The following is a 17,858-nucleotide window of genomic DNA, read 5'->3' as shown; positions in this document are numbered from 1 at the left end:
AGAGAAGCCCATTAGCAAAACAAGTAAGGGAGATATTGGAGCACAAAATCGGGAGGAGGAATTAGAAAAATAATTGAGTTCGAAAACTGCTGAGTCATTAGTGGAGGAAAAGGACATGGAGAGAGACAATTTGTTACCTGATCTAAGAAAGCAGATGGAACTTACTGAAATAGTGAATAGTAAATGATGACTTCTCTCACAGGTTTTCCTTCTCCTGAAATTTATCTTTACTTGACCCTAATGCACTTTCTTTACTTGTCCTTGTTTCTTTCCTTTCTTTTACAAATAAACAAGTTTATGTTTATTACCTAGTCCCTCTTTAATCCTTTAACCAGTAACCTAAATACATCTCATCTGAAATTTCTTCCTATCATTCTACTTAATTCGTACTCCTAAAAGTCACCAGTGCCATAACAAACCTGTATTTCCCTGTCTAAATCTCTTTCCCAATCTGTTTCTGCTTTTATAAATATCTGCTGGCATTTCCCCCAAGTATAGCAACAGCATAAACATAAACAGTAAAAACAATACCAATAACAACAAAACAAATTATTTATTGAGCACTGCCAGGCACTGTCCCAAGCACTTTGTATGAATTAACTCTTGATTCTCTCAACAACCTTAAAATGTAGGTGCTATCATATTCTTCATTATACAGATCAGGTAACAAATTTGGGAAATTTTATAACTTTCCCAAGTTCACATAAACTAGTAAATGGTGAAGCCAGGATATGAACTCAGATGCTCTGACATCTAAGTGTTTGACTACTTTTATAAGATGTCCTTCTTTATGCCGTATCACTTCAAACTCAGCATATATAAAATTAAATTTCTAAATCCCTATCCCCAATCCTAAGCAAAACTCTTTACTTTCTACATTTCTTTAATGAAATCACCATTTCCTCAAGTCTCAATGGTACCATCTTTAAACATGGGTAATCAAAACTAAGGTGTTTTCAGGGTTTTGATTTACCAATGCATGAGAATGTCCATCCAGAATTACATGAAAAACCTCTTTTAATGCAGAATGTACTTACTTTAATATAACGTGTACTCAGGTCTATGAACATGAATTAATAATTCTTAAACATTCCAGATCTATTTCAACGTGCTTTCCTGCAAACAAACTTGGATTTTAAATGCTTAGCCAGGGTATGCAATATTTGGCAAAGATTCCTCTGCCTATGCTCTCCTTTAGTGACTCTCAAGCTTCATCAGGCTTGTAAATACTCCAGCAACATGCATAAAGAAAAAGGCCCCAAATATATTCTTTCTCCAGATAAGAAGTTATATAAATAAAGAGTGCTTCAACTTAAAGTATCTCTAGGGTAAGCAAGATAATAGGTTAAGTTTGGGGATGGGTGGGGCAGGGGGCGGGATTGTTATAGCTAAAACATTTAAAATAATTTATATGGGAATGGGTTTTAGTCATTCAGATACTTCTCTCTTTCTCACCATGTTTGGAAATGCATAGGTCTTTAGCACAGGGCAGATCAACCATCTCTGTAGTTGGATTACTTTTTCATTTTTGTACAGACATTTTGGTGTTTGATAGACTTAGACAACCTTTATATTTTAGCATTGTTTAAAGAGCAAAGCATCAAACATGGGAGCTAGTATATTAAGAGGAGCTTTACTCAATTCTATCCTTGAACCTAAAAGTTCAAGAGTTCATTCACCTACTATAAGTTGTTTTAAAATTACCCAAAATTGTAGAAATAGTTCTATTCTCTAGAAAAGGGATTTTTTGTAACAATAGCTCACCATCAAGGTACTCTTGCTAAAGATGCTTCTGACTCTGTAAAACAACTGAGCTCTGTTTAGTTTTGTTTCCTATGATGGAGTAGGTCCGTGCCTTGTTCTCTAATACCCGCAATTAGGGCCTTTCTCTTTTGCTTGATCCTTCGCCAAATACTGTAGTTATTTTAATATTGTATTCCTTCATTTTCCTTAACACTATTTATTTTCAGAAACTGAAATCCACATCCAGGATTTTATTCCCCATATCAAGTGCTATCTGATTTCTTTGACACTCAACTGTCTATCTGCCTAGCCCTTGTGGCTGTCACATATTGGTCACACAAATCATACACTGCAAACCCTAGGGGACACCATTGTGCAGACTCTGATGTGAATAGTGCCCCTAGGAGTTGTGGAATGAGGCGGCACTAACTAGATCTCTACCTATTATGGACTGACACACTATCCTCCCTATCCACCATTTGAACACTTTGCTCCACCTATGTCAGGGAAATGTGCTTGGTCTTTATTACCAGACCTCCTTGACTTCAATTTTCTGCCTTCTTGGACCACCTATTAAGGCCTGCTGCTTAAATTCTGCCAAAGCCATAAATGTGGTCTTTTTTTAAACCTCAAAATTGCACAGAAAAAGCCAAATTGTTAGAATGACAAAATTGCAAAACTCAATGGTACGTGAAGGAGCTGGTTGTCAGTGTTCTGGTTTTCACCCTGTTCATGTGAGAGAAATATACACATATGTAGTTTTGGTAGCTCACAATATTTATTTTTCTCATGGTATTAATTTCAGTAAGAAAGTTACTCTGTATTTATGCCATCAGACAAGTAAAACAAATTATAAATAATTTTGTCTTTTAAAATACATATACTGTAGTAGGATAGCTTTTCAGAGGGTTTAAGAAGAATAGCATCTGAAAGGAAACTACATTCTTTCTGTAATTTCACTTAAAACACTTGTTGACTGAAAGGAGTGGACCATAATAGATAGTTTTTATTATTTGGATATTGAAAACTTTGTTTAGGCTATGCCTATATGGTCATTTTGAATTTCTTTAAGAAAAAGGGTGAAAAGGAATACTGACATCACTTGCCATGAGAAAGCATATTATCTATGCTTTAGATAATTGTCGGTCACATATAATGTGACTCTTGCAATTAACTGTTTTGTAGAAATCTAGACATTTCCTAAAAGTGAGACCCTAACCATTTGTTAAATGGTACCAAATGAAGTTTCTGAAGTATAGAGATTACTTGAAAACAAAAAATCAGTGGGTTTGGTGAGCATTAACTTCGTGGTCCTCTGAAGGCTAGAAAATTTACTGCAGTAAATCATGGATTTATTAGTGTGTTTTCATTACTAACTGTAATGAGCTCCAAAATATACTTAAGGGATCTATCCCAAAAGGTGGTTTTTTGTCAACTCGTTTGAAAACTCATTTCATTTATATTTTTATAAAGTGTGGAGATGAAAGGCAGAGAAGAAGTAGGGACATCCTCATTGACTATAGAGTGACACAAGTAGTATCATTTCCTCTCCTCATGTAAACTGCTTCATTGATGAAGCGTTTTGGATTGTCTTGTGTTTTTGCAAAATGTTGCTGATCAATATTGGCTAAGAGCACAGATTCATAGCAGTCACTCTGCTGTGAGGCAATTATATAATTGAAACATGTAATTCTCTAGCCTGCTTAGTATGAAGGAAAACCAATACTGTAATATCTTTGTTTAAAGTTTATTTAGTGTGATGGAAATCTAAATATCTAAGATGCATGCTGCTTATAGGTTGAGTACTTTTTTTTTTCTTCAGCCTCCTTCTATAATTCCCCAAAGGTAACTTTATTGTATTAAATTCTAGCTAGCTTGCTTCATTGGAGTTTATGATTTTGAAGCAATAGCAATCTGAGGCAAATTTGATGGTATGGAAAGCTATAGCTAGAAATGCTTCCTTTTTTCCTTTATATAAAAAAGCAAGGTACAGTTATTATTTTCAGTGCCAAGAAACTTTATTCAGAGAAAACTATTTTTGTATTAGTTAGTGGAAATGCCAAAAAAGGGAATGTTTAGTGTCTGAAGCTCGAGTTCTCCTTATTTTATCAGGTGATATTCCAAGAGGAGCAGTTTGGTAAGCTGTAATGATTCTTGGAAACTTTCATTGGAAATAAATTGGCATGGGGCTCAAGCCAGGTCAGGGAGTCCAGACTTAAATATAGAATTGTTTGTTTAAACCAGAGATTACAAATTCAAATATATTTAAGAACTAAGCAGGTAACATAAATTCGGAAGGAAACTAGAAATGGGACATTTAGTAGTGACAGTGTGGACTAGAGAATGTATCCCTCTTTTAAATAAATTTATTTGAGTTTGTGATAGTGTTTTAATGGATTTTGCAACAGCATATCTATCTTCACATGGCAGCTCATTAGACTATGGTAATAAAGAACCAAGCTAATAGGATATTAAATCATATTAAAGGCCCTGAGAAATCCTATAGTCAATCAAGCTTTTAAACCAAGAGTTTCCCAAATGTGACATAAGGACACTCCTGTCTTAATATCACTCTCTCAACCCCTTTACAAGTGTCGGTGCTTGACAAACACACAATGTCTATATAATTCTTGAGGGGTTTTAGTGATCTATGGGAAACAGTTTGGTAAATACTATTTTTAGAGAAATCTACCTAAAACAGCCATAAAGAGCCAGACAGTCAATAACCCCTCTTAGATGGTATATAATAGGTCTTTTATCTCTGACCTACTGAAATACTAAGTACTTGGGTATAAACCCTTATGTATCTTACAGCCAATTCAAAATAGAGACTTGCAAGTTGAAATTAGTCCCCAGACAAGATGACACTTTTTGACTTCATACTCTTTCTCATCAGCTAAAGTGGATGTATTTCACTTATAATAAAGAGTCCAAAAACAATAGTGGGTTCCATCATGAAAGAAGTAACTTTCTGTCTCTCAGAACAGTCCAAGGCAGACCAGGGCAAGTAGGTTTGTCCTTAAGAAGATGTCTTATGAGTTGCACGCTGCACTTCTACACACATCCCATCGTCCAGAACTTAGTAAGGTGGGCATGTCTAACTGCAGAGAGGCTGAGGAATATAGTTTCTAGCTGAGTAGTCATGTTCCCAGCTGTAACTAAGAAGAAAAGAATGAGTACTAGGGGACATTTAGGAATCTCTGTCATACCTGGGAAATAATCATGGGCATGATACAATGTATTAAAACATAGAAGATGAGATTTCTAGGTAAATAACTCAATTAAAATCCAGTGAATACGTATAAAAAAAAAAAAACAAATCATTTGGTCATTTAATGAGAACAGAAGATCCCTAACTTACAATGGTTCAGTTATGGTTTTTCAACTTTACAATGGTGTGAAAATGATATGCATTCAGTGAAAATGGTACTTAAAATTGTGGATTTTGATCTTTCTCAGGCTAGTGATATGTCATACCATAATGTCTTGTGATGCTAGGCATCCTTGTAATTATGAGGGTAAGCAACACATACTCTGTAGTGTGCTGTGTTGCCAGATGATTTTGCCCAGCTGTAGGCTAATGTGAGTGTTCTGAACATGTTTAAGATAGGCTGAATTTTCAACTTAATGATATTTTCTACTTACAATGGGTTTATTGGGACATCAGAAGTCAAGGAGCATCTGTACAATGATAAAGGCAAATATATTTACTGAATAGGCAAGATTGCATGCTTTCTCTCTTGCACTGATAGCCACTTAGCCTGAAATAATTGCTAGTGAATGTTTGTATTTATTCAACACTAGTATATTAGGAACTTTTTTTGTATCAGGCACTGTGTAAGTTATTAGACATACCATGATGTGTATACATGACTACTGCTCTGGAGATTATAGTATAGTGAGGAAATACAGTGTTGGATAATCCCAGAATTTTAGAAGTAGGCATTTTATTTTTTCTTATAAAAAGTGAAATAGCGTGAAGAACTTTTTTAGAAAAGAAAGTCGTACTCTTGGCATGCAGTTCTAGTTAAATATGTTTTCAAGGTTTTCATTGTCCCTAAAGGAATAGATGTATTTTTTAAAGCAATAATGCTTCTATTTTTTTCAAGTCTCCATAGCAACAAGAACAACAAAAATCTGAAGAACGACAGAATACAGTCAGCCCTCTGTATCCAAGGATTCCATATCTGCAGATTCAACCAACTGCAGATCAAAAGTATTCAAAAAAACCGAATAAAAACATCAATACAAAAATAAAATAATAAAAATTAGAGAAAATGTAGTACAACAACTATATATATAGATTTACATTGTATTACATTGTATCAGGTATAATAAGAACCTAGAGATGATTTAAAGTATATGGGAGGATGTGCATAGACTGTATGCAAATACTATGCTACTATGCCATTTTAGCTAAAGAACTTGAGCCTCCATGCATTTTGGTATCCTCAGAGGGTTCTGGAACAAATCCCACTTGGAAACCAAGGGACAGCTGTATATGATTTGTTAACAGAAGACGACTGTAAATGAAAGTGATATGCGATAGTGCCACTTTTCACATTTCCTTGATTCTGTAATGCAACATAGTACAAGACCAGTCTGAGAGTCAGGAAAACTAGTTCTGTTCTGTTGTCTCTATTGCTTCAGTTTTATAATCTGTGAAATGGGGATAATGAAATTTTTCCACCTACTTTTTATACTGTGAGGTTCAAATAAGTTAGTATATGTGAAAATACTTTCCAACTTCTAAAGTAATGTTCATTTATTAGGTATTATTGCTGTACCAAATTGTGAATGATATGAGGACGTTTGGTATCCTTATCATAGAAAGCACTTTGGTTCTAATTTCTAAATTATCTTACTTTCTTCACAGTTTATATGTAAGGAATAGAGGGCAGTGAAAGAGATAAAGTTGAAGGTGAGGGAGAGATTATGTAGGCCATGGCAATGAATTTGAATATTATTTCAAGTGCAGTGTTAAACCATTAAAAGGTTTGAAACAGAAAATCAGTGTGATATGAGTTACTCTTTGAAAAGATTTACTCTGACTACTTTGTAGAGAATAAACTTTAGGAGGCAAAATTAAAGGCAGCGAAAAGACTATTGGGAGACTTTTACAGTGGTCCAAGCAAAAAAGTATGATTTGGGCTAGGGTAGTGGCTGTAGGGATGGAGTGGATAGGATAAATTTGAGAAATGTTGGAGGTAGAGCTGATGGGATTAGCTAGTAATGAGTCTATAAGCAAAATATTACTAAGTAGCATGTGTGATGAGATTGAACTTTGTACTGGGTCTTCTGTCTTTGATCTGTGCCATGCACTGTTTTTGTTTGTTTGTTTCCGAGGTGGAGTCTTGCTCTATCACCCAGCCTGGCTCACTGTAACCTCTGACTCTCGAGTTTAAGCAATTCTCCTGCCTCAGCCTCCGGAGGAGCTGGGATTACAAGCGTGCACCACCACACCCAGCTAATTTTTTTTTTTTTTTTTAGACGAAGACATCCGGCTAATTTATTTTTGTATTTTTATTGGAGACAGGTTTTCACCATGTTGGTCAGGTTGGTCTCAAACTCCTCACCTCGTGGTCTGCCCACCTCAGCCTCCCAAAGTGCTGGAATTACAGGTGTGAGCCATCACACCCAGCCGCCATGCACTGTTCTATACAAACAATTTATTGATGTCATATATCCCACAAATTAGTGGAATGTTATAGGGGATTTGCTTCAGAGACCATTTATTTGATTAACTGAAAATAGGGGGACTTATGTGGCTGGTAGTTTGTTAGGAAATTCTGATTAGCCAGCACTGGCAGTCAGAATTAGCAAGTTTAAGGTAAATATTTTATTATAAAAATATAGAAATATAATTTTTAACCAAAATATTTGCCAAAAGAATAATTTTAAGGTAAAACTGACTTCCATGAGCAAATGTGGGAAAGCAAGGTCTTAAGGATTAAATCTGATTTTGGTTTGGGCTCCTGAGTAAATGGAGCAAATTATAAGGTTATGTAAGACTTAGGCAGTAACTGACTTGTGAGAGAGAATCACAAGTTCTGTTTTTGGATATATTGAGTTTGAGATGCCTTTTAGACACTCTAACCTGTGGAAGTCCTAAATAAGTAGTTAAAAATATAACAGAAGCCCAGACATTAGATCTTGGCAAAAAAAAAAAAAAAAAAAAAAAAAAAAATAGGACAATTGGTTCTGGATATGTGGTGATTGAGATGCCTATTCTACATCCAAGTATCAATTTCTAGTAGGAAGTTGAACGTATGTATTTGAAGGTTGAGAACTTTGATTTAAAAAGATAGATTTGAAAGTCCTCAGTATATCAATGGCAATTAAAAAAACAGACAAGATTGCCCATCATCTGAAAATGTAGTGAAAATATAAAAAAGCACTCCCAGGCCGAGACGGGCAGATCACAAGGTCAGGAGATCGAGACCATCCTGGCTAATACGGTGAAACCCCGTCTCTAATAGAAAATACAAAAAACTAGCCGGGCGAGGTGGCGGGCGCCTGTAGTCCCAGCTACTCGGGAGGCTGAGACAGGAGAATGGCGTGAACCCGGGAGGCGGAGCTTGCGGTGAGCTGAGATCCCGCCACTGCACTCCAGCCTGGGTGACAGAGCCAGACTCCGTCTCAAAAAAAAAAAAACCTAAGGAACACAAGGAGAAGAAAGAGGAAGACAATCCCTGGTGAGAAAGGTGGTAGGAAAAGAGTATTTCTAGGAACAAAGATTTTGTCAATAATATCAAATGCTTATGATGGGACAAGTATGATAATGTCTGAGGAATATCCGTTGGATTTAATATAAGGAGCTCCCTGGTGTCCTTGGTGAGAGGTGCTTTGGTGAAGTACTGGGGGTAGAAACCAAATTTTATTGAGATGGGTACTGAGTGTAGCTTAGAAATGGTGATAGCAACTGTAAATGGTTCTTATAAGAAGTTCTATTGTAACCTGGAGGGGAGAAATAAGGTAGTAGTTTGAGAGGGATAGGGAGTTAGTTTTGTTAGATAGGAGAAATTGAGCTTACTTAAATGCTGATGGGAAGGACTTAGTAGATAGAAATTGAAGATAAAAAAGAGGAAAAGGAACAATCTTAAATTTTCTTTTGAGCAAAGGGGAGGTGATGGGATACAAGGCTTGAATGAGATTTTAGCCTTAGGCAGAACAAAAGGTACAAAAGGTAAAAGAGAAGAATGAATGTGAATGCAAAATAAAGTTGTGAAGATAGTGATCAGAAAATAACAAAGTTTCTATTTTATGTGAAATGGAAAGCACATTAACCTACTAAGAGTGAATGGTGATGAGCATGGTCCGTAATGAAAGAGAGAAAGAGAAAGGGAAATGGCGTAGCACAATCCTGTCTGGTCTCACTCATTTCTACTTTTCCTACTCTTGAACTGTCTTCTCAAACTTATGGGTGGCAAGCAATACCTCCAGTAATAATGGCATTTTAATCTTCAAATTACATGGCCTTGGCAGTTTTTTTCTTTCTTTCTGATTAAGTTGTGAGAGGTTGATTCATGAGTTGCTAGCTAGGAGTTGCTAGTCAGGAGCTACTAGCTGTTGAGTCCCGAGATGCCATTTTGAAACCTTTTCTGAAGGTTTTTCTTCCTAAATTGTGAACATCTTTCCTTTTCTTTCATTTTCTTTTACTTTATCTTTCCTCTTTTTTTCTTTTTTCTTTTTTTGGAGTCTTGCTCTGTCGCCCAGGCTGGAGTGCGGTGGCATGATCTCGGCTTACTGCAACCTCCACCTCCTGGGTTCAAGCAATTCTGCCCCAGCTTCCTAAGTAGCTGGGATTACAGGCATGCACCACCATGCCAGGCTAATTTGTTTGAACTTTTAGTAGAGATGGGGTTTCACCACGTTGGGCAGGCTGGTCTCAAACTCTCGACCTCAAGTGATCCACCTGCCTTGGCCTCCCAAAGTGCTGGGATTGCAGGCATGAACCATGACACCCAGCCTGAACATATTCTTAACAGGTCATTTTCAGATACTAGATCCATAGCAGGTCTGTGGGAGGACATTAAATTCATTCACAGTTTTGTAGTCTTTACCAGATAATATATTATCAACTCCTATTTGTTTCTGCATTTCTCTTTCCTCTGCTCCCACTGTAAGAGAGACAGAATCTCAATTGTTAATCCATCACTTTGCCTAACCCTAGGAGGCATTTCTGATGTTTGTCAAATACTGTGTAGTTCTTTTGTATAGTATCTAGTTTAGTGCCATGGAGTAATGATATTTCAGTTGTTCTAAAATCCACTTTCATTGTAGCTCCAGCGAGTCATTAAGTGGACTGATCAAGTCTTAGGTAACTCAGGCTCCTTAGCACAGTGTGATCAGGTGTTAATCTTTACCTCACTCTATTATTTTCAACAATTCCTGACACAAGATTATCTTTAGAAGTTGTTGCTCAATTCCATTTTCAGTTAATTTATTTTCTTCTGCATGCGGTATATCTGTTCTTTCTCTCCATTTAGTTCTCTCTAGTTTGTTCTCTACTTCTTATATCTAAGTTTGGACAGCTTTTGCATATGAAGAAGTTCATCTAATTTTTCTGCTACCACAACATTTTGAATGATTTTTCTATTCTGATGTGTCTTTCCTCTCTTCTGTGTATTCAATGGATATCTGTGTCATATGTAAGCGTATATGCTAATTAATTAAGGTCAGTGATCCCTTAAGAAATCCTCCTGAACATTTATCTCAAATATATTGTACTAATCAGGATGCTGTGGTTAAAGAAACAATAAACTAATTCAAAGTAGTTTAAGTCAAACAATTTTTAATTGGCTCACGTAATTGGGTAGCCTAAGGGTAAATACCAGTTACTACTGTATCTGGGGCACTAATTCTCTCTGTGTATCAATATAATTTTAGGAGAGGTTATTTCCATGTGTCAAGAAAGACAGCTACAGCCAGCCCTAAGCCTACAACTTTATAGTTTGTAATTCATAGAGTTTCTCTGACTCCCAATATGAACATTGAAAAGTTATGGTAGAACTCTGATTACTCATTCTTGAATCACAGGCCTGTGTCTTGGAGAGGGAATAAGATATCATGATTGGCAGAGCCTGGGTCACATATATCCATATATTCAGGGAAAGGTCAGGTGCTATGAGTAGAGTCCCACTAGAACCATTTATAGTGTGAGTGATATGGCTACTCCAAGGAAAGAATACTGGCAGATAAAATTAACATATCTTTGAGAATTATGCTATTTACTCATATATTCCGTATTACTCTCCTTAAGAAGAAATTTTAGCTTAAAAAATGGCAGTTACTCTGATAGTACCTTAAGACAGAAATCTGAGGGTGTTTTCAAAATTTTATTGAACAACTTATATAGTGTTTACTATGTACACAACACTAATTTTAGTATTTTGTAAAATTTAATCCATTAATCCTTAAAACAGCTTATGAAGTAGGTACTATAATTATGCATATTTTACAGGTGAAAAAGTCCAAAGCATACAGGATTTGAGCACCGTGACCAATGTCACATAGTCAGTTAATAGAAAATCCCCAAATCTGAACCCAGGCTGTCTGGCCCAGTGTCCATGTACTTAACCATTTCATGCCACATATCATGCTTGCTCTTTGATATCTCCCACCTGTCTCATCTAATTTGGTCATAAACTGCTGTTGAGAATGGCTACATCATTAATAAGATGACTCTATCCCATCTTCTCTATATCTATATCCACTGTTGTCATTCTATTCTTCAATTCCTGGTTCCTACCTCATGGGTTGTTTTTGCTTTTGTGTGTGTGTGTGTGTGTGTGTGTGTGTGTGTGTGTGTGTGTTTGGCATAAAAAATGTTATAGCATTTTAACTAATCTTTTTTCTTTGGGTTTAGTCTTTTGCAATATGTTTTCCAACCTCCTCTAGGACGGGATTTCTAAAATATAAGTCTAATCATGTTGGTTTCCTGATTAAAAGCATTCATTTCCCAAAGTTTTAAAGTTAAACTCTAAATTTTAAACCAGTTCTACTGAGTCCTATATGACCTAGCTTTTTCTGATTTTCAAATACTCTTTCCAGTCCCTCACTTATGTCAGATTTTTTATACACATCTCCTGCCACTTTCCTACTTATATCTCATATAGCACTCCCATTATCTAGCTCTGTGATCTTTGGAGAATGCTAGGATCTGAATGTTTGTTTCCCCCCAAAATATATGTGTTGAAACCTAATCACCATGTGATGATGTTAGGAGGTGGGACCAAGAGAGGTGATTGGGTCATGATGGCAGATCTCCAATGGATGAGATTAGTGCCCTTACAAAACAGACCCCAGAGAGGCGCTTTGCCTTTTCCACCATGTGAAGGCACAGGGAGAAGATGCCATCTATGAATCAGGAGACAGGTCCTCACCAGACACTGAAACTGCTGACACCTTGATCTTAAACTTCCAAGCCTCCAGAACTGTGAGAAATCAATTGCTGTTGTTTCTAAACTACCCGGTCCGTGGTATTTTGTTACAACAGTGCAAATGGACTAAGAGAATCAACTTAATCTCTGATCAACTGTTTCCTCAACTCTAAAGTGTTGGGATTAAACTAGAATAGCCCTATGTAACTCTTCAGTCCTTAAAAAATATGTGATCCTGATTGTTCACTTATAAACTCTTTCACTATGATATATTTAGCTGTCTAGATCCTTTATATGCATCCTCAGTAAGTTCCTGGGTATAAATTTTAGCTATGCCCTTGGAGGGATAAAATATCTTAATAATTTTTTTTCACTTTGAGACTAATAAAGAAAATTCAAGAGAAATTCAATGCACACATTCATTTTTTACACTAATTAGTTAAGTGGTCTTTTATCAGTCTATGTCTAATCTCACCAATTATATAAGCTTTGAAAAAAGCTGTTTTCAAAGCATCTACAAACCCTTAATTCAGAGATTAGAATTCAATTTAAAATTCAGAATTTGCAAGGTTGAATGACTTATCCAAATAAATTAATTTTCATGATTATTTTCAATATCATCTTTAGTTAAACTGTGTTCATTTCTTCTGGTAACATCTACAGTGATCCCTTTCTTTTAGCCAACTGCAAATGATAATTAACTCTAAAGGGCTGAAGTTTGTTTCTTGTCCTTTTCAGAGTTAGTGTTTTCCAAATCACTGTCAGAGAAGCAACATGAACTCAATGGTTCGTTGTTTGTACAGAGGAAAAGCAAATATGCTAATGAATTCTGTATATAGTTAGTGCAAGCATATTTTAAATCTCCATTCAATTTTACTTGTGATTTTTCTTCAGAGGATCTTGCATCACTTGTGGAGCTTTTATAAGACTGAGGACTGAGAAGGGGCCACCAAGCAAACTTCAGAAATGGGATTGCTTGCTTTTGTTGAATGCAAGACAAATTGATCTCTAATACTGTAATGCAAGATTTTCTTGAACAAAATTAGAGACTCTGGGGAAAGAAGAAAAGGTAGAAATGATTTATTTTCTCTTGCCTCTTCTTGGTCCCATATTTGGATGTTTACCCTTGGTAGCATAGACTTTGGAAGCACGCTAATTAGAGTATGCCTCCTGACTCAGCTGTTTCTTAGCTGTGACTTTGGAGAAAGTCCTTTAACCTCTTTAAGTCTCAGTTTTCTTGCAGTCAAGTGGGGATAATGAAAGTGCTTATCTTGTAGGATTAAAATAAAGATCAAGTGACATAATGCATGTTAAGTGAAGGACATAAAGTAAGCAATCAGTAAATCTTAGCATCTGTTGTTATTGTTATTAAATATTGCTGCTGATGTTCCATCGTTAGATAAAGAAAATACCATTTTTCTCTGCACAGAAAATTTAATCCAAAGTTACTTTTGAAATATTTCTGTTCTCTTTTTAAATGTTCTTACTTGGCAGTTCCCTACCTCACTTCCCTCTTTTGCCTATTTCCCTGACACAGACTTTTTTTAATCTTTCTCATTGCCTGAGTAACTCAACTCTCTCCAAACTTGCCTTCCCAGTTAGCAAAGCAAAGACCCCATAGTTTACCTAATCTGACCCTCTTAGAAAGCATCTCAGCAAACATTCACTAATACTTCAAGTGTGACCCTTGTGGGGTCTTGCCCTTTCATCTTGTGTTGTTTATCTGGACCTTCCATTCCTATACCCACCCCACTCCCCACCCTGCCCCTGTTCCTTCATCCAATAAACAGGTCTCTTGCTAAAAATGGTTTTCTGCTACTAAGAAAAATATTATTTTTTCCGGTGGTGCAAATATTATTCTCAACAGGCAGAGGATTCAGATATATCATATATATTGTCTAAGTAATTTTGTTATTTGATACAGGAGAGTTCCCTGTATCAGGATGTATGCAGGATGTATGACAGGGGTGTGGCTGATGTGTTTGGTCCCCACTGATGCTCAAATCCCTGACAGGAGGGGGAGCATGAAGATAGGCAGGTGCAGGAGCTGGGGTGAGTGCTTTAGGCTCGGGCCCCATGGTAGTGTCTAAGGGTGGGTGCCTGCAGCCCCAGGGTTACTATCCTCTTTTAGCCTTGTCGTCTGCAGATGGCTTAAGTGTTAACCAGCTCAATTGACTCTCTGCCGTTTTGCAAGGGCAAAGGGCCAGTGTGACAGCTTTCTGTATCCCAGGCTCTTGCCCAGCATCCCAGAAGAGTCAGGTCACACATAGGCTTGAAGCATAAATGCTGGGTTTTATTGAGTGCTGGAGGTGGCTCTCAGCTGGATGGATGCAGAGCTGGAAGGGAGATGGAGTGGCTGGGGTTTGGGGTTTATATGGGTACAGGATAGGGGACCACGGTGGGCTGAAAGGCAACTTTCTGGGCAAAAAACAGAAGTGCTTGTTCCCTCTTAGGGCCATGGGTCTCCAGGCTTGAGGGTGGGGCCTTTGCTAGGAAACCACCCTTTTTTTCCCGCTATTTCCCTGTGTCCTGTCCGTATCACCTGTATGTCTCTGATCACACACCAGGAGAGGGCCTTTTAGTTTTGGAGTAATGTGATAAAAGAAGGTTAATTTATGGCTTCCTAAGGTGACTTTTGATGGTTTAAATTTCTGTGCTCTGAAGCTTTACAGATGTTGCTTGGGTGTAAGATACACCTCCCTGTATAGTACTTTTGTAGTTTAAGCAATGTGGCATACTGGAAAAAGCCATACCTGAATCACATCAGGCTCAGATGCTTAAAGGCTCTTTGATATGGAACAAATGACTTAACTCATCTGAACCTCAATATTGTCACTAGTGAAATGGAGATAAAAGCATATAACACATGAACTGATTTGGAGGATTAAATGCACTACAAAACTAAAGTATCTGGTACATAATGCACATAAATGTTTATATAGTTATTTATGTGTGTAGCTGTTTAAAAATTTTCGTTACAGGAAATATGCAGAAACATGGCCCAATGTGATGTGCAATAAATATCTGAGTATATGTGCTTCTAGAAGTTTTCTCCAAACCCACATTCTCAGAGATTAATTAGTTCACTCCCAAAATGCTTATCAGGTTATGTTCTCAATTTTTTTCCTAAATGAATCTCTGCAGTCAGCTGTTTATGCCTAAATCCCTCATTAGAACTCTTTTATGCCAGCATGTATTTTAAAGCACCATAACTTGCATATAGCAGTCACATGATAGAAAATCATCTACACAGTAGAATATTATGCAACCATTAAAATTAATGTGGAAGAATAATTATTGATGTGAATAGATATTCATAATATATTATTGAGGGAAAAGCAGATGGAAGAGTCAAAGATTATAGAATTACATCATTATTACTCCACTTCAAAAACTCTCTCTATATATACATGAAGGTTAATATATAGTTGTCCCTCAGTATCCAGGGGAGATAGGTTCCAGGACCCCGAACAAGATACTAAAATCTGCAGATGCACAAATCTTCTTTATAAAATGGCATAGTATTTGTATATAGCCTACATACATCATTGATTGATTTATAATTTAAATAATTTCTAGATTATCTATATCTATCACAATGTAAATGCCAAGCAAATAATTGCTATATTCTATTGGTTTTATTTGTATTATTTTTAATTGTTATATTATTTTTATTGTAGTTTTTTTTCTTTATTATTATACTTTAAGTTCTAGGGTACATGTGCACAATGTGCAGGTTTATTACATATGTATACTTGTGCCATGTTGGTGTGCTGCACCCATCAACTCATCAGCACCCATCAAATCATCATTTACATCAGGTATAACTCCCAATGCCATCCCTCCGCCCTCCCCCCTCCCCATAATAGGGCCTGGTGTGTGATGTTCCCCTTCCCGAGTCCAAGTGAGCTCATTGTTCAATTCCCACCTATGAGTGAGAACATGCAGTATGTGGTTTTCTGTTCTTGCGATAGTTTGCTGAGAATGATGGTTTTCAGCTGCATCCATGTCCCTACAAAGGACACAGACTCATCCTTTTTTATGGCTGCATAGTATTCCATGGTGTATATGTGCCACATTTTCTTAATCCAGTCTGTCACTGATGGACATTTGGGTTGATTCCAAGTCTTTGCTATTGTGAGTAGTGCCGCAATAAACATACGTGTGCATTTGTCTTTATAGCAGCATGATTTATAACCCTTTGGGTATATACCCAGTAATGGGATGGCTGGGTCATATGGTATTTCTAGTTCTAGATCCTTGAGGAATCGCCATACTGTTTTCCACAATGTTTTAACTAGTTTACAATCGCACCAACAGTGTAAAAGTGTCGCTATTTCTCCACATCCTCTCCAGCACCTGTTGTTTCCTGACTTTTTAGTGATTGCCATTCTAATTGGTGTGAGATGGTATCTCATTGAGGTTTTGAGTTACATTTCTCTGATGGCCAGTGATGAGGAGCATTTTTTCATGTGTCTGTTGACTGTATGCATGTCTTCTTTTGAGAAATGTCTGTTCATATCCTTTGCCAAATTTTGATGGGGTTGTTTGTTTTTTTTCTTGTAAATTTGTTTGAGTTCTTTGTAGGTTCTGGATATTAGCCCTTTGTCAGATGAGTAGATGGCAAAAATTTTCTCCCATTCTGTAGGTTGCCTGTTCACTCTGATGGTAGTTTCTTTTGCTGTGCAGAAGCTCTTTAGTTTAATTAGATCCCATTTGTCAATTTTGGCTTTTGTTGCTATTGCTTTTGGTGTTTTAGACATGAAGTCCTTGCCCATGCCTATATCCTGAATGGTATTACCTAGGTTTTCTTCTAGGGTTTTTATGGTATTAGGTCTAACATTTAAGTGTCTAATCCATCTTGAATTAATTTTCGTATAAGGAGTAAGGAAAGGATCCAGTTTCAGCTTTCTACTTATGGCTAGCCAATTTTCCCAGCATGATTTATTAAATAGGGAATCCTTTCCCCATTTCTTGTTTTTGTCAGGTTTGTCAAAGGTCAGATGGCTGTAGATGTGTGGTATTATTTCTGAGGGCTCTATTCTGTTCCCTTGGTCTATATCTCTGTTTTAGTACCAGTACCATGCTGTTTGGTTACTGTAGCCTTGTAGTACAGTTTGAAGTCAGGTAGCGTGATGCCTCCTGCTTTGTTCTTTTGACTTAGGATTGTCTTGGAAATGCGGGTTCATTTTTGGTTCCATATGAACTTTAAAGCAGTTTTTTCCAATCCTGTGAAGAAACTCATTGGTAGCTTGATGGGGATGGCATTGAATCTGTAAATTACCTTGGGCAGTTTGGCCATTTTCACGATATTGATTCTTCCTATCCATGAGCATGGTATGTTCCTCCATTTCTTTGTGTCCTCTTTGATTTCACTGAGCAGTGGTTTGTAGTTCTCCTTGAAGAGGTCCTTTACATCCCTTGTAAGTTGGATTCCTAGGTATTTTATTCTCTTTGCAGCAATTGTGAATAGAAGTTCATTCCTGATTTGGCTCTCTGTCTGTTACTGGTTTGTAAGAATTCTTGTGACTTTTGCACATTAATTTTGTATCCTGAGACTTTGCTGAAGTTGCTTATCAGCTTAAGGAGATTTTGGGCTGAGATGATGGGGTTTTCTAAATATACAATCATGTCACCTGCAAACAGGGAAAATTTGACTTCTTCTTTTCCTAACTGGATACCCTTTATTTCTTTCTCTTGCCTGATTGCCCTAGCCAGATCTTCCAACACTAT

Source organism: Piliocolobus tephrosceles, chromosome 12, assembly GCF_002776525.5.
Source record: "Piliocolobus tephrosceles isolate RC106 chromosome 12, ASM277652v3, whole genome shotgun sequence".
NCBI classification, from domain to species: Eukaryota; Metazoa; Chordata; class Mammalia; order Primates; family Cercopithecidae; genus Piliocolobus; species Piliocolobus tephrosceles.
The sequence above is the reverse complement of the archived record's forward strand: the minus strand, read 5'-3'. Positions refer to the sequence as shown.